General features: G+C 40.9%; 2 long non-coding RNA genes across 2 annotated transcripts; one reads left to right on the top strand and one right to left on the bottom strand.

Annotated features, from left to right (window-relative positions):
- Positions 1 to 9,992: 9,992 nt before the first annotated feature.
- LOC146453882 (uncharacterized) lies at positions 9,993 to 11,886 on the top strand. The gene is made up of 3 exons (XR_014859376.1): positions 9,993 to 10,812; positions 10,877 to 10,945; positions 11,404 to 11,886. It is a non-coding gene; the product is annotated as an uncharacterized LOC146453882 (long non-coding RNA).
- Positions 11,887 to 12,024: 138 nt separating this feature from the next.
- On the bottom strand, positions 12,025 to 12,541 carry LOC146453881 (uncharacterized). Its single transcript, XR_014859377.1, has 2 exons — positions 12,473 to 12,541; positions 12,025 to 12,320 (listed from the first exon to the last, which is right to left on the bottom strand). It is a non-coding gene; the product is annotated as an uncharacterized LOC146453881 (long non-coding RNA).
- Positions 12,542 to 14,529: the final 1,988 nt, after the last annotated feature.

Here is a 14,529-nt window from a genome sequence, read left to right as displayed (position 1 = left end):
GTTTTGACGGATAACAAACTTGCATCAATTTCCGCAGCTTCTTCAATGAGGCCTGAGATGCAGACCAACTCTTTCCAAAGACATGTACTCTACCAGAAGGAATCTAAGGGCTACTACAAAGAAAGCAGTTATTTGCGATGCCTTTTTTCGGTGTTTCTTTCATACATGAAGTAATGATTTGGAGTAAGTTTGCATACATGAAAATATTTAGTGGCAGAATATACTCTTGGGAAATTTAATCCCTACCTGTTGACCTGTTCTGATTGGCTTTTTACTAAACAACAACTTAGCGCCAACTTGCTCACAGTTGAAGTGCACCTGCTCTCCAACTGATATTTGCAAAAAATGGGAAAGGAATTCACTGCCTGGACCAGCAGACATTCGTTGGGGAGGAGGGATTGCGTGACTAGCCAAAAGAGCTTCTACGAGGGAGGCTTGCCTTACCTGGCATTTCGGATAATCTTTTAGAACCAGACTGACCAGAAAAGCCTGGGGAACCCTGACTGACAATGCTTACCAGTCTTTAAAGGTAACTTTGAACTAGGCTTACCAGGAAAGGTTGGTAAAACTAGACTTACCAGGCTGTTTTTCTTGACGAGGTTTCTGTTGCCAGAGTACAGTACAAAGTGAGGAATGATTTATTAAGTTTGTTAAGAGCTAAGCACTTGTGGTTCATATCATGTGGAAAAGTGCCTAGGGGTTACACTAGCGGGAGACTTGTTAAAACCCTGTCCAATGGGGCTTGAAACGTAGGTGGGATTTCATTCTACAGTATGAATTCTTTTAAATTCCTCAGAACCTCTAAAGCCTCAATATGACTCCGAAAATGTGGATTTTATGAAAGCTGTGCTCACACCTTCCATGCATTTAACTATAATGTTATCGAGGTAGGGGTGGAGAAATAAATTTGAAGTGCATGTCAACTTACCTTCTGATAAGATCTTAAAATTTTCTTCCATTTGTGCATGTACAAAGATTTCGTTTGTTAAAATTATCACCGCTAGCATCTACCTGCCACTACTAATACTCTCTGCACTCTCTGCATTTTTGTGATTTGGCATTTCTTTGTAGGAGCTCTTCCTTGGTTGTTGAGATTCATGTCTATTAACGTTCAAACAAAGAAAAAACGGCTTAAGGTTAACATTTTATTTTCGAGGTAAAGTTACCTAACATTGAAAGCCCATTATAGTTAGTAAATGCAGAAAATCAATTTAAAAACTACAGCAAAACAAGCACTGAAAACGTTGAATTCCACTAACATGGTGAAATGTCTTCTCAGTGGATCTGTAGTCCTGGAGAGCCCTTCTATACCCTTCGCAAATTTAACTCAAAGTTGTAGCGTACGCTTCTTCCTTTTGAAAACAACACGTTTCTGACTTCCTGCCACACATCACACTGCTTTCTTTTGACCACTGTAGAATGCACTGTACATGAGTAATGAGAAAGTGGCCTGGACAGTAAAAATGAATTTCACGGCAAAGGCAGCCATCTTAACGAGTTTTAAAATTTTAAAAAGCTTGTTTTGAAGATTCATGATGAGCTTAACTCGACTCAGGATGTGGGTCCCTGCTGCTTAGGTAAATTTTTTTAACTAAATATCAGTATGAGTTGTAACAAGAACCACTCTAATAAAGCAGAACAGAAAGACCAAGCGAAAGAAAGGTGTAAATCCAGACACGTATGCTGGCTGATTTTCGTCATCAAGTTTTAAATGATGACAGATTCTTAAAAGACTTAATTGAATTTTTTTTTCGGGCAACAAGTATAAACTTTGTGATAATCGACAAATATCCAGAAGCAGGAACCAACAACAGAAATGACTAATTTTAGAAACTTCAAAAACATTTATCCGAGTACAATTAACAAGGTTAAGCATTACCCCATTATATATGGGGAAAATATGGCATAAAATATCCCATACGCAATTCATCAGTTGACTCCATAAATTTACTTTGTATGCGGCATCAAAATCCGACTTGTCTTTGCCTATTTTTTACTGGCATTTAAAAACAGAACTTTTCTAACTTTTATAATACTTATGTTACTCAATAACTGGAAAAATTGCACAGCATTTCACTTTAAATGAATGCAAAGAATCAGTGTCCCACACTGTTGGCTTTGTTAAGTTCCTTGCATCAAAAAAATTATCTTAAAGTTCATTCTAATTGAAAACAAATTCAGTGAGCTGTTACCTAGATACAGCGTTCTCTGACAAAGCCAGATTCTTCAATAACAAGCATTTCATGCCCAGGTTTAAATCTGCTTTCTGACAGACAAATTCAATCAATTTACCGAACGAATATAGGTTTGTCTATAAATCTTGTGCTCCAATTTTGACAGGGTTTTCTTTGGCTCCGGCAAGTCGATCTTCGTACTTTTACCAAATTCTATGATGACTGCATTGAACTGCATGTCATACCTTCTCTCTAACACCACATTGTTTGCTTTGAGGTCATTGGGTAAGTACCCTTTGAAGTGAATGTGCTGTAGTGCTTTAGCAACATTGTCCAAGACACTCATCCACTCGTCCATGCTCAGTTTTTTGTTTGAAGCAGCCCGCCACACCATTAAAGTGCCACTACGACGAAATTTGATGCATTTCTTTTAAGTATTTTTTAACGCCACATTATTTACTATGTTCAAAAAAGGTGTATTGCTCTAAATTTGACCGATATATGCTCAACCATGCTAAAATAGCTGGCCGAAAAACACGAATAATCTGTCGACCATTACTGTTTTTGTGACGGGTTGAACGCGTAGTCTTCCTTAGCGGACGAACAGACGATGAGAGAAGAAGATTAGCTCACATTCAAGATGGCGGTTCAACAAGAAAGTTTTTTTTGAAAACGAGACTGTGACGTAGGCATGCCACGAGGCTGTGACAGTGTCACGCAATAACAATATTGTAACATCCTCCCCATTTTTTTTTTTTTTAAACAAAATTTTCCTAATAACCTAGAAATGGCGAGTAATAAGTGGTAGGAAAAAAAATAACAACAACAACTTTGTACTATAGTGTTCACAGTCAATTGGCAGCAACATGAAATGCGCTGTCAAAGTCTCAATGTGTCTTGCAAAGAGAACAGTTCAAATCCTGACATAGTCGCTTAGCTTCGCTGGTTCTCTTATGATGCGTCCGGAACGGGTGCGCCTAGGGGAGGTTGTAGCGCCTTTCTCTCCTGTAGGGTGTGTCCTTGGACTGGTCTGCACATGCTCCTGCTCTGGACTGGCCTGCACAGCAGGGGCTTGAGATTGCTGGTGGGCTGACTGGTCACTTCCAACGTTTGTGTCAGGTCTGGGTTGTTCAGAGATGTCCGGCTGGACAGAGGGTTCAGCAGTCTTGACCAGGTGCTGTCTGTTGCGTCTGTAGGTGGTTCCAGCTGACTGAATTTCATAAGATCTCTCGTCAAGCCTTTTGGTCACTTCAGCTTTGTCCCATGATTTCTGACCAAGCACAAATGGTTTCATGCGAACAGTGTCACCTGCCTTCAGTACAGGCAGGTCATGAGCAGAGCCGTTGTAATATTTCGCCTGCCTCATTTGGTTTAGGCGTAGTTGCTCAGATTCATGAGAACTTACTGGATTCTTCGGCTCGAGCAAGGACTGTGTGGTTGGTAATAGGGTTCTGGTTCTTCTCCCCAGAAGTCTTTGGGCTGGGCTGCTGTCTACGCCTTGTGTGGGTACGTTTCTGATGTTAAGCAGGGCCAAGTACTGGTCTTCTCCTGACTTGGTAGTCTTGCATAGCATTCGCTTGGCAACTTTCACCGCTGACTCCACTTTGCCATTGGCTTTGCTGTGATGGGGTGAGGTTGTCGTGTGCTCGATGCCCTAGCTCTTGGTGAACTTCTTGAATTCATTGGAATCAAACTGGGGGCCGTTATCGCTAACCAACTGTTTAGGAATACCATATCTGGGGAGGTGAGCTTTTAGCTTCTTAATGACAGTCGAAGACTTGGAGTCGTACAGGCGGTCTAACTCCCAGAAGTTGGACCTGTAGCAGACTGTGATGAGATAGTCTCTGTTCTTGTAGGTGAACAGATCAGCAGCGATCTTCTCCCATGCTCTCTCGGGAATGTCATGGCTCATAAGTGTCTCCTTACAGTGGGTCTGCTCAAATTCTCTGCATGTTCCACAGGTTTGGATCCACTCCTTCAGCTCTTTGTTCATCCCGGGCCAGAATACATGTTCGCGTGCCCTTCGTAAGCATGACTCAACACCTTGGTGACCGCTGTGTATGTCCTTCTTAATTTCTGATCTCATGCTCTTGGGGATCACCAGTCTTTCTCCACGGAAGACCAAGCCATCGGTGACTGCTAATTCATCACGAATGCTGAAGTAAGGTGTAACGAGGGGAGATAGTGCTAGTTTGTCGTCAGGCCAGCCTTCTTGAATAGTCCGCTTCAGCTGTTGTAGAGCCGGATCATTGCTGGTGTGCTGGCAGATCTCACGAATTCTCTCATCAGACATGACTAGGTACGTGAGGGCGTTGATGGTTTCAAACTCGTCTTGCGCATCTTCACTGGCTTTGGGAACAAATGCCCTGCTAAGGGTGTCTGCTAGGAACATTTCTTTGCCATTGAGGTACTGTACTTTGATGTCGTAGGCTAGGGCCCGTACCAGCATCCCTTGAAGACGCTTGGGAGCTCTGTCAAGTGGTTTTTTTGTGATGGCCTCTAGGGGCTTGTGATCAGAATATACCGTGACAGGTCGTCCAAAGGTGTGTTGGTGCCACTTTTCCAGGGCGAACACAATGGCCAGCATTTCCTTCTTGATGGTAGCATATCTGGTCTCGGTGTCGCTTAGGGCTCTGCTGGCATATGCTAGTGGCTGTCCTTCTTGAAGGAGTGCCGCTCCTAGACCTTGCCCGCTAGCATCGCACTGTATAGATAATTCTTTGGTTGGGTCGAAGTAGGCCAGCACTGGTGCTTGCGTTAGTTGGTGCTTGAGTTCCTCAAAGGCTTTGTCATGAACAGAGTCCCAAGTCCATTCAGTGTCGGGACGAGTGAGGTCGTTGATAGGTCGCATTATTTCAGAGAGTTTGGGAACGAACTTTGATAAATAGTTCACAGTTCCTTTAAGCCTTTCGACACCTGCCTTGTTGGTTGGAGCGTCCATCTTCACGACAGCTTCTATCTTAGATGGGTCAGGTTTAAGGCCGGTGTTGCTGACGACATGGCCCATGAACGGAATTTCGTGCAAACCGAAGCGACACTTCTCTTTGTTCAGGGAGATTCCAATTTCGCAACAGCGTTGGAGGAAGAGGCGAACTCTGTCATCGTGTTCATCATCTGTGCGACCCCAGATGATTACATCGTCGGCTATGCAGCGGACGCCTTCTAGACCTTCCAGGGCTTGATGGAGCCTCTTCTGGAAGATTTCACTGCTTACTTTCAAGCCAAATGGGAGGCGGAGCCAGCGGTAACGCCCAAATGGAGTTGCAAAGGAGGTCAGCAGGCTCGACTCGTAGTCCAGTTCGCAGTGGAGGTAGCCTGACTTGAGGTCACATACTGAAAACTTGCAGGCTGAGGTGAGCTCTGGTAGGACATCTTCTAGGACTGGGAGCTTGTAGTGCTCACGCTTTAGCACCTCATTGAGTGGCCTGGGGTCTATGCAGATGCGAATGCCAGACTTCTTCTCAGCTACGGACATTTGACTGACCCAGTCAGTGGGCTCGTCTACTGGTACGATTATTGCCTCGTTTACGAGTCGCTGAAGTTCAGCTTTAACAACGTCCTTCCTAGCTTCCGGGAGGGTACGAGCACAACGCACGACCGGGATGGCTCCATCCTCAGTGGTCAAGTGTACCTTCTTGCCAGGAAGAGTGCCTGGTGTGTCCTTGAAGGCATCAGGAAACTGCTGAACATAGTAGTGATCAGCTGAGGAGACAGTGTTAACCACCTTGAAGTTGTCATAGTTTACTGTGATGAGACCCATTGCCTGCGCTGCATTGCCACTGAGCAGTGGGGTGAGATCCTTGTCAACCACGGCAAAGTCAACCTTGAACTTTTGCTTTGTAGCAGGGTTTCTGACGTACACTTTGCATTTACCGAGGGCTTTAACAGACGACTTGTTCCACATCTGAAGGTTGACAATCTCAGGGCGAATTTGGAGGTTTCCAAGGTAACGTTTGGGCAGAATGCAAACAGTTGCACCGCAGTCAACCTGAAGCTTCACAGGTTGTTGGTTAATCTCCATTTCGCAGTAGATCAGTTGGTGCTGGGGTTGTACAGAATTAACATCGTGACACAGCTCAGCTGTTATAGCGCTGATAGTTCCAGTGCTACTGTTCGATGAGTCAGAGGCGTAGTCATCCATCGCACCATGAACGCTTCGACGTTTACATTTCCTTGAAGCAGAGAAATGGTTCTTTCCACCACAGGATGTGCACAACTTTCCCCAGGCAGGGCAAGATTCCTTTCTCATAACATGAACTTGAGTGCAGAAATGGCACTTCTTCGTGACTGTGCGTGGGTCTTCTGTTTGGCGAGGTTTGCTCTTAGTGGGGTCCCTGTGCTTCACATGCTTCTTTTGTTTTGGAGTTTCCTTGACTTTGTTGATTTCTTCACTTTTCAAAGCTTTCATGTGAAGGGTTGCGGCTTCCCGAGCGCGGCAGATCTCGATAGCTTTCATGAGGGTTAAATCGTGCGTGGAGAGTAGTTCTTCCCGCGTTTTGTCATCCAAGATTCCAAGTAGCAAACGATCCATTATCAACAGTTCACGCATACAGTCACAAAACCCACAAGTTTTAGCCATGTTTCTGAGTACGGACATATACTCGTCGATCGACTCACCGGATTCCTGATTTCGTTGGTTAAATTGGAAACGCTCAAAGAACTCTTGGGTTTGTCCGAGAAAGTGTTGGTCAAACTTCTTAATAATATCGGCCATTTTGTTTCGGTCTTCACCATCGCCGAACTTCAGACCATTGAAAATCCGCATGGCTTCAATTCCAATACTATGGAGAAGCATCGCACACTTGTAATCTTCAGGTTGGTCGAGGAGGCCAGTGATTATGCAGTAGTTGTCCCATCGTTGTTTCCATATTTTCCAATTATCAGCACAATCGCCGTCAACTTCGAGAGGCTTTGGAGCAGAAACTTGAGGACGGCGAAAACGTGGCGCTTCGTTGGGCTCAGCACCGGGGGCCTCAGCAATGGGCGCCTCAGCACCGGGAGCTTCATTGTTGGGCATGTTTAGACGATTTTTTTAAAGCAGTGACTTACGAGTTGCGAAGGTCAGCGAAGGTCCACGTTCGACAGCAGAGATGCGTGGAGCAAACAGCGAGTTTTTAAAGGTTCGGAGGAGAATTGACGACAGCAGTAGTCACTGACGAAGTTGTTCTTTATCCCACCGCTGCCACCATGTGACGGGTTGAACGCGTAGTCTTCCTTAGCGGACGAACAGACGATGAGAGAAGAAGATTAGCTCACATTCAAGATGGCGGTTCAACAAGTAAGTTTTTATTGAAAACAAGACTATGACGTAGGCATGCCACGAGGCTGTGACAGTGTCACGCAATAACAATATTGTAACAGTTTTCACCAATTCAACCCCACGTTTCTACTGGTCTGCGGTTTAATGCATGACTCAACTTGTGACGTCAGGGACTCGTATGCATCAGAGCGATTAGGTGCAATTCTCGACCACGTTTAGGCATGTCTTCACGGTCTTCACCATCTTTGCGGGAAATATCTTCCTCAAGTTTGTCAGAAAGTGATGCAGAGTATAGTTTTGACGAACAAGTTGCTGAATCATGGGGAGTTGTACCGTACGACGATAGTCTGGAACTGCTAGCTACATCAGAAGAGGCAGCAGCATATGAAGCTAGCATGGCTCAAGAACCTGAATAAGGAGAACAGCCTAGAGCAAGATTCCATCGGGAAGTGGATATCAGTTCATGGTAAGAATTAACAAAACTGTATTTTAGTTCGAACTGAAAAGGTTCTCATATATTTAGAGCTGATTACGCGGGTTATTATTGCTGTAAATGATTCGTTTATTTCCATTCACTGCTGGGTAACTAGGGACATAGAACAATAACTTTTTCAATCACTGGCTCCCTATTTTCCTTGCACTCCAATAGGTTCTCTTTATGGCAGTATCCCTTATTGTTGTTCAATATCCGAACTGAGCATCCAACTCAAAATCTTTCATATTTGTTTCACTTGGTCAGGTGCACGTGTTCCAATTGCTCAGTTGATTTTGCATGTAAACTTTCCTATAAAGGACTCAGTAGGAACACATGGATAAGCTAAAACATCTTCATTGTTCGTTTTCTCAAGTTTTGACATCATCTCTTGCATAAGTTTGAATTGATGCTGAATGTTTTGTACTTGCTGTTTAAGTACATTCGTGTCTGGTGCCTTATCTAGTGTAAAATCTAGATTTTAGGAAAGATGGACTGTCTGGTATACGAGATGCTCCTGATTAAAAAGTACAGACCAAGCCTTAACATCCAATCAGACTCAATAAGTGCAACAGAATCGGAACACCTCTATAGCCCATCTACACTAGTCATAAACTGAGTGATGCACTTGGCGTAAAAGAACAAAAGCCCTCTCTGATTAATCAACACCGTGTGGTGTACAAATTTTCATGTCCTCTGTGCGATACAGAATACATAGGCTTCACAACGCGACACCTTTTTTAGAGAATTGAAGAACACCGTCGCAGTTCTTCATCCATTTGCAGACATCTTCACAAGGTCTTGATACCAGCCCTAGATCTCTTGACTTAGCCAAGAATTTTGCAGTTCTGAGGAAATGCCAAGGACAGATGGACGGTTTGGTATACGAGATGCTCCGGATTAAAAAGTACAGGCCAAGCCTTAACATGCAATCACACTCGATACGTGCTAAATTATTCACTTGACTTTGGTTTTCCTTTGCGTGAGGTCACTTGATGATTCACTGGCTTAGAACAATAGACTATTGTTTACGGTTTAGTTTCAGTTTTTTTACTTATGTAAATTTTCTTCATTTTCAGGACAATGATGACAGGATGTCATCGAAACGTCAAAATCTCTCTGTGTTAGTTTTTCTGATTAATATAAATTAATAAGAAGAGATGTAAAAAAATATAGAAGCAAAAAAAAAATACAGAGAGGAAATAAAAAATATGGCACAGAAATGCAATGGATGTATTATTGTATATTAAGGTTGTTTGAATATTGACTGGAAAGGCACGCCATTAAAGTGTGCTGCCCCGATTTTTGTTTATATAATGACTCCACTACTCCTTAAAGTCAACAAAGAAAAAAGACTCAAAGGGCGCTGAGAGCCAGCTCATTCTTGTAATGGACAATTTTCATTGTGCCTGTCATTGGTGGTCATGTGAACCAAAGGGGAAAGAAAAGAATGACTTTCATAATATTGTAATAAGGTACTGGTATCTTTTAATAAATGAGGATTATGATAGTATGAGTTTACTGTATTCAAGTAACAAAGTACAGGGGTGGGGAGGGGGAAGGTTAATGGACATGCTCTGTGGGAAAAATTGAAATTTTCTGAAAGTCAGAAATTGTATTTTGGGGTAATGGGATACCTTGCGTCATTATTCACATTATAGTACACTTTATACTAATTACGTGGCTGCCCATTCAGAGCCTATTTTTTGGCCCATCTCCCCTGCTTTGAAGGCCAACTTTTTTTTACATGCCGCTCCCCCCCCCCCCCCTTCAATTCCAGGAGCATTCCCATGCTTCATAAAAAAACTGGACAGTGTCTTAGGATTAAAAAGGTGGGGTGGAATGTTGTGTCGTTATTTTATAGAGCCATGATATAATGAACAAATTAATAAATAATATTATCTATGAATTAATTTGGGTAAGCTTTCTTTGATGAAAAAAGGCTTGAGTAGTGGCAATTAATGAGGAAACTGATTGGAAAAAAAGAAAAAGGAAAGGTGGAACAGATTCCTGTTACTCTATTTATTTTAAATACGTTTCATAATTATGAAAAGATAATAATACTAGAAGAAGCATATCGTCTTGATCTTAAAACACTGAAAAGTGGGTTGAAAAAGAAAAAAAACAAGCACACCTCAGAATTTTAAACCAACTTTGTGGTGTTCCATATGCCTTATGACACATTCTTTAATTTGCTGTTCATTGTTTGACATCATTTCTTTATTAGGTATTATCATTATTTTTTTAATGAATACATGAAGCAAAAGTTTGCCAGATTTCGTGGTAATATTATCATGTAACTAAACAAGGATCGATGCATGTGCATGTAATCAGGTCACAATAAATTAAGTTTAGGTGAATATTTTTGACCAGTCAATTAGAGCATGTTTTTTATTAATATGTAATAAAAATCAGTACTTGGGAAATGGAGAGTTTGATGCCTCCGTTCAATTCCTTGAGAATACAAAAATTTTCATAAAGAATTTTACATCTAGAGCAACCTTCAGGTAAAAGTTTCATTTATAGTTGCTGTTCAAGAGAATGTCTCTTGAATTTACAATTACTGTAAATTTGTTGTTGACTTCTTAGTCAGTGATAATTAATATTATTCGCGGAAAATGAAGCAGCCCTTCAGTGGTTTCAAGATTGGCACAAGGAAGTACAAGCTACATGTACCAAAGGAATGATGGCGTCAGAAAGAAACAGCATATCCTTGTCAGAGAAAACCATGTTCGACGTGCAATTGATGGTACTTGGATTTAGGAGCTACTGTAAGGTGTTGTTTACCCTGTATCCTGGCTGTGAAATGAAACCATCACGCACCAGCCAGGACCGACAAGAGCTGTTCTTTAAACGTCAAAGAGCACAAGAGGGTCAAAATGATAACCCTACAGAACTTTCGTACAGTAACAAATGAATAATTATATTAAGTTACTGTGAGTAATTATCACCTTTTTCCTTTTTGTGTAGCTACAAACATCAACGCAATAGGCAACATCTCTCAATAAGGAATGGAAATAGCTCATTCAAACTTAATTGGTAAGTACTCAGTAGCTTTAAAAACAGTCATTTATAAGCTTACGGGATCTAGTCCCCGGCCTGGTACTGAAGGTTCAGGTTTTAGGTTTCAGGTTGTACTTGTGTATATGTAACAGGTCAAATTTATTTTCAGGTTAAATGTATTTCAACCTAGGTAATTTTTTTTAACCTAGGTTAATACTTTCATTCTTTCTTTGATATTCTTTTTAAAATTTAAGTTGCCCGTGTGATTCAGTAAACCATGGATAATACACATATCCCACATCCCATTACTTGAACTTGTCCTCCTTTGTTTGCGGTATCTTTTATGCCAGTTCTCAATCTGGGAAACATGCACCCCATAGTCGTGAGCTCTCTTAAGATTAACAGTCTTATTTGTTTTCTGATCATGATCTTGTCTCAGCAAAGACAGCTGCTCATTTGTTGGCTTGAATTTTTTCTTCTTGGTCTGTTTTCAGACAGCTGCTGGACATGGGCATTTGGAATTGATCCATTTACATCACCACAAGGGCCTGTTTGTTGGCTAGTGTCAGTACTAGTGCAAGAGATCAATGGATTGGAGCTTGGCTCAGTAGAAACAGTTACCATCTCTTCTTGATTCAAAGCCAGAGGTTCCATTGATTGTCCATTGTCATTTGTGTAAGCATCCTGCATGTCTGGGTAGTCATCCACCTCTCTTTTGTTTTGATGGTTCTTTTTGATTTGGGCAAAGCGTTCTGCTTGAACCCTGTCAGGGTGTGAAACAGCGTTTAATTGAAGAATTTTTTCTTGTAGTATCTTGCACAGGAAAGACTTCGTTTTGCGAGATACATACTCAATGTCATAGATACGAAATAGGCAGTGTAATGTGGCTTTATTAAGCTTTAGGAAAGCGGATGGACCTGCAAGAGCCTTTGCTTTCAATATCAGATGTGAACGTGCATAACCATCTGTTTTGTCAGCCATTATGTCCTCAAGGATTTTCCTTTCAACATTTTTCTTGCCTGAATTTGTCTTTCCCTCAATTTTTTTTCCTGTGTGCAAGTTCTTTCTTTTTGTTTAGTTTTCTTTTTAGCATCCTGATATATTCTTTGCTTCTCATGTTCAAGTATCGTCGCAGAAACCTCGTTAACAGGAAATTTTTGTTTTGAGCCACTGCATCTGCTAAGATGAAACGAAAACAGAAAGAATCACTGAAGTGACTCATAATCATAACTGATTGACATTTTAAATTTCAGTAACCAACAAAAATCTTCCCTAATATGCAATATAATTAGGAGTCATAAGGGTAAATTATTAGTATCTTCCTGACAAATAATTAATTAGTATTTGATGATGATTGTTTTAATTTGTAAACAACAGTTTTTTGATATACATTTTATGTAACCATACATACCTGACACTTGGTTGTTTGTCCCTTGATTCACTGAAGGGTTTACATCTGCTTGAGTCGCTGCACCTGTTTGAAGACAAAGAGATAAGTAAACAAATCAGTAACCAATTCTATACATGACAGGCTTGCTTTATTGTACATAATTTTATGTATACCTGACACTTGGTTGTTGGTCCCTTGATTCACTAGCACTGAAGGGTTTACATCTGCTTGAGTCACTGCACTAACGCAATATGGAAGTAGGAAAAATAAAGTTCATTTTACCAAGGTATATTGCCTGTATTTTTTTCCTCTTTCAAGAACACACCATTTAAGGTGGCTGAACACAGTTTGCGCACTTAACAGATTCTGTAAGAGATGCTATTAAGCACGCGTTAGGGTTGTGGTACGCAAATACGTCGGTCAATAAAGTGATCCCTCAATTTCACATGAAATGGATAATAAAGTTAAGTTTTGATCCTAAATAACTAAGTTTCTCGTTTCTGGACTCTTTTTCTTTTCTTTCCGTGCAAAAAAAAAAAAAAAAAAAAAACATTCACCACAACCTTTCACATGCTTTTCATCTTTGCCATGAAACCCAAATAAAACCACGCATGCGCATTTGACCAAAAATTGCGACTGGTTGTTTTCGTGGAAATGAACTGTTTTCTAATAAACCGCTCATAAGAATTCCCTGAAATTAAAAATGAAAATAGTTCCCTAAAAGCGTAACTCGCCTACAAAGAGAAACCTAAATCTAACAAAGGGTATCTTCACAAAACATTAAAATGCAAAATCAATATTTGGAGATCTCTCTGTCAAAGTTACATGAAAATAGTGCAACTGTGTCAGTGTTTTGTGAGTTGTTCTGGATACAAAAAATGGAAAAAAATCTAGAGAGTACATTTTCTAAAGATAAAGGAGACCTACTATTTATGGACAATTAATAGTTCGCTGCGTTGTCATGGAAGCAGCACTTAGCTCAACAAGACGTACGAAAATACATTTTTTCTTAGTTGGTCTTACACCATACCAATTTTTGGCGTCCAGAAATAGATAGTTTCCAAATAACGTCTTTTAACACCTGTACACTAAAAAACTGTATTTGGCCACCTTAATAGTTTGAATCATGGTTGTTTGTCACTTACTTGTACAGCTCAAACAGACAAATTTGTAAGGCCTCTGCAGCAGCTGCAGAAATAAAAGTGGGTTCTTATAGAAGCATCTCCTGCCCTCTTTTCCCTGATACCTATCTCTTCCAGCTTCCCTTTCAACCACTGACACTCATCTTACACAACTCCCTTTGTACCGTCTAAGTACCAGATTTACACATTTTTTTCAATGTATCGGTTCCATCCCCTTCACAGAGGGCAAAGGATATTCGGAGCGTTTTGATTACCCTTGAACTATTGTGAAATTGTTAGTTAAGAATGACACTGTGTTCACGGCTGTCTCGAAAACGAAGACCTTTAAAACAAAGACCCCCAAAATTTCCAAGTATAAGTACAAAAAAAAAATAAAAATAAAAAATACATTATTTCATACCTCAAGTGAAATTTAATTCTTTCCTGTGCTCCTACCATGATTATCTGCCATCTTGAGCTGAGCAACCGCGTTTCTTGGAATACTGACCGGAAGTGTGTTTTCCGCTCCACTGGATGGGAAGCGCGTTTCCGAACCTCTCAGTTGCGCTGCTGGGTTTTATTTAATTACCAACTACAAAGAAACGAGTGTTAAATCCCTCCTTCTGGGAATTACAACCACGGGATCGTGAGAGCAAAAGAAATGAAGCCTAGGCTTTCTATTATGAAAGTCGCTGTAATGATTTTGAGGTTCTTCAATCCCGAGTATATCCATACATTTATCTCTATAGCAAACCAGCCGTGAACTGCTACTAAGCCATGGTTTGCTGGAAAAAATACGGGAAATGTATGGAAAGTTCAAAACACAACTGGACGCTTTCTGGCACAGCTTACATCCCTCCAATTTTTTTCCTAAAATCCTTTTTCTAGTACGAAAAGTTTCCAATTCATGAATATTTCAGAAGCGATGTTTTATGAAAATTATTTGAAGTCGGATTTCCATACAAACACTGTTATTTCAAGCCTGTTTGCCTACTCGTCAAAATGGCGTCGAAAACCGTGATAAGGCCTATTTTATAGGGAGGCTGATGAATTTTGTTAAAAATAGGAATCGACACTCGGGAGTGAAGAACTTCAAAATCATTACAGCA

This window comes from Pavona decussata, unplaced genomic scaffold, assembly GCF_977016875.1.
Source record: "Pavona decussata unplaced genomic scaffold, jaPavDecu1.1 SCAFFOLD_321, whole genome shotgun sequence".
NCBI lineage: Eukaryota > Metazoa > Cnidaria > Anthozoa > Scleractinia > Agariciidae > Pavona > Pavona decussata.
The sequence above is the reverse complement of the archived record's forward strand: the minus strand, read 5'-3'. Positions and strand labels throughout refer to the sequence as shown.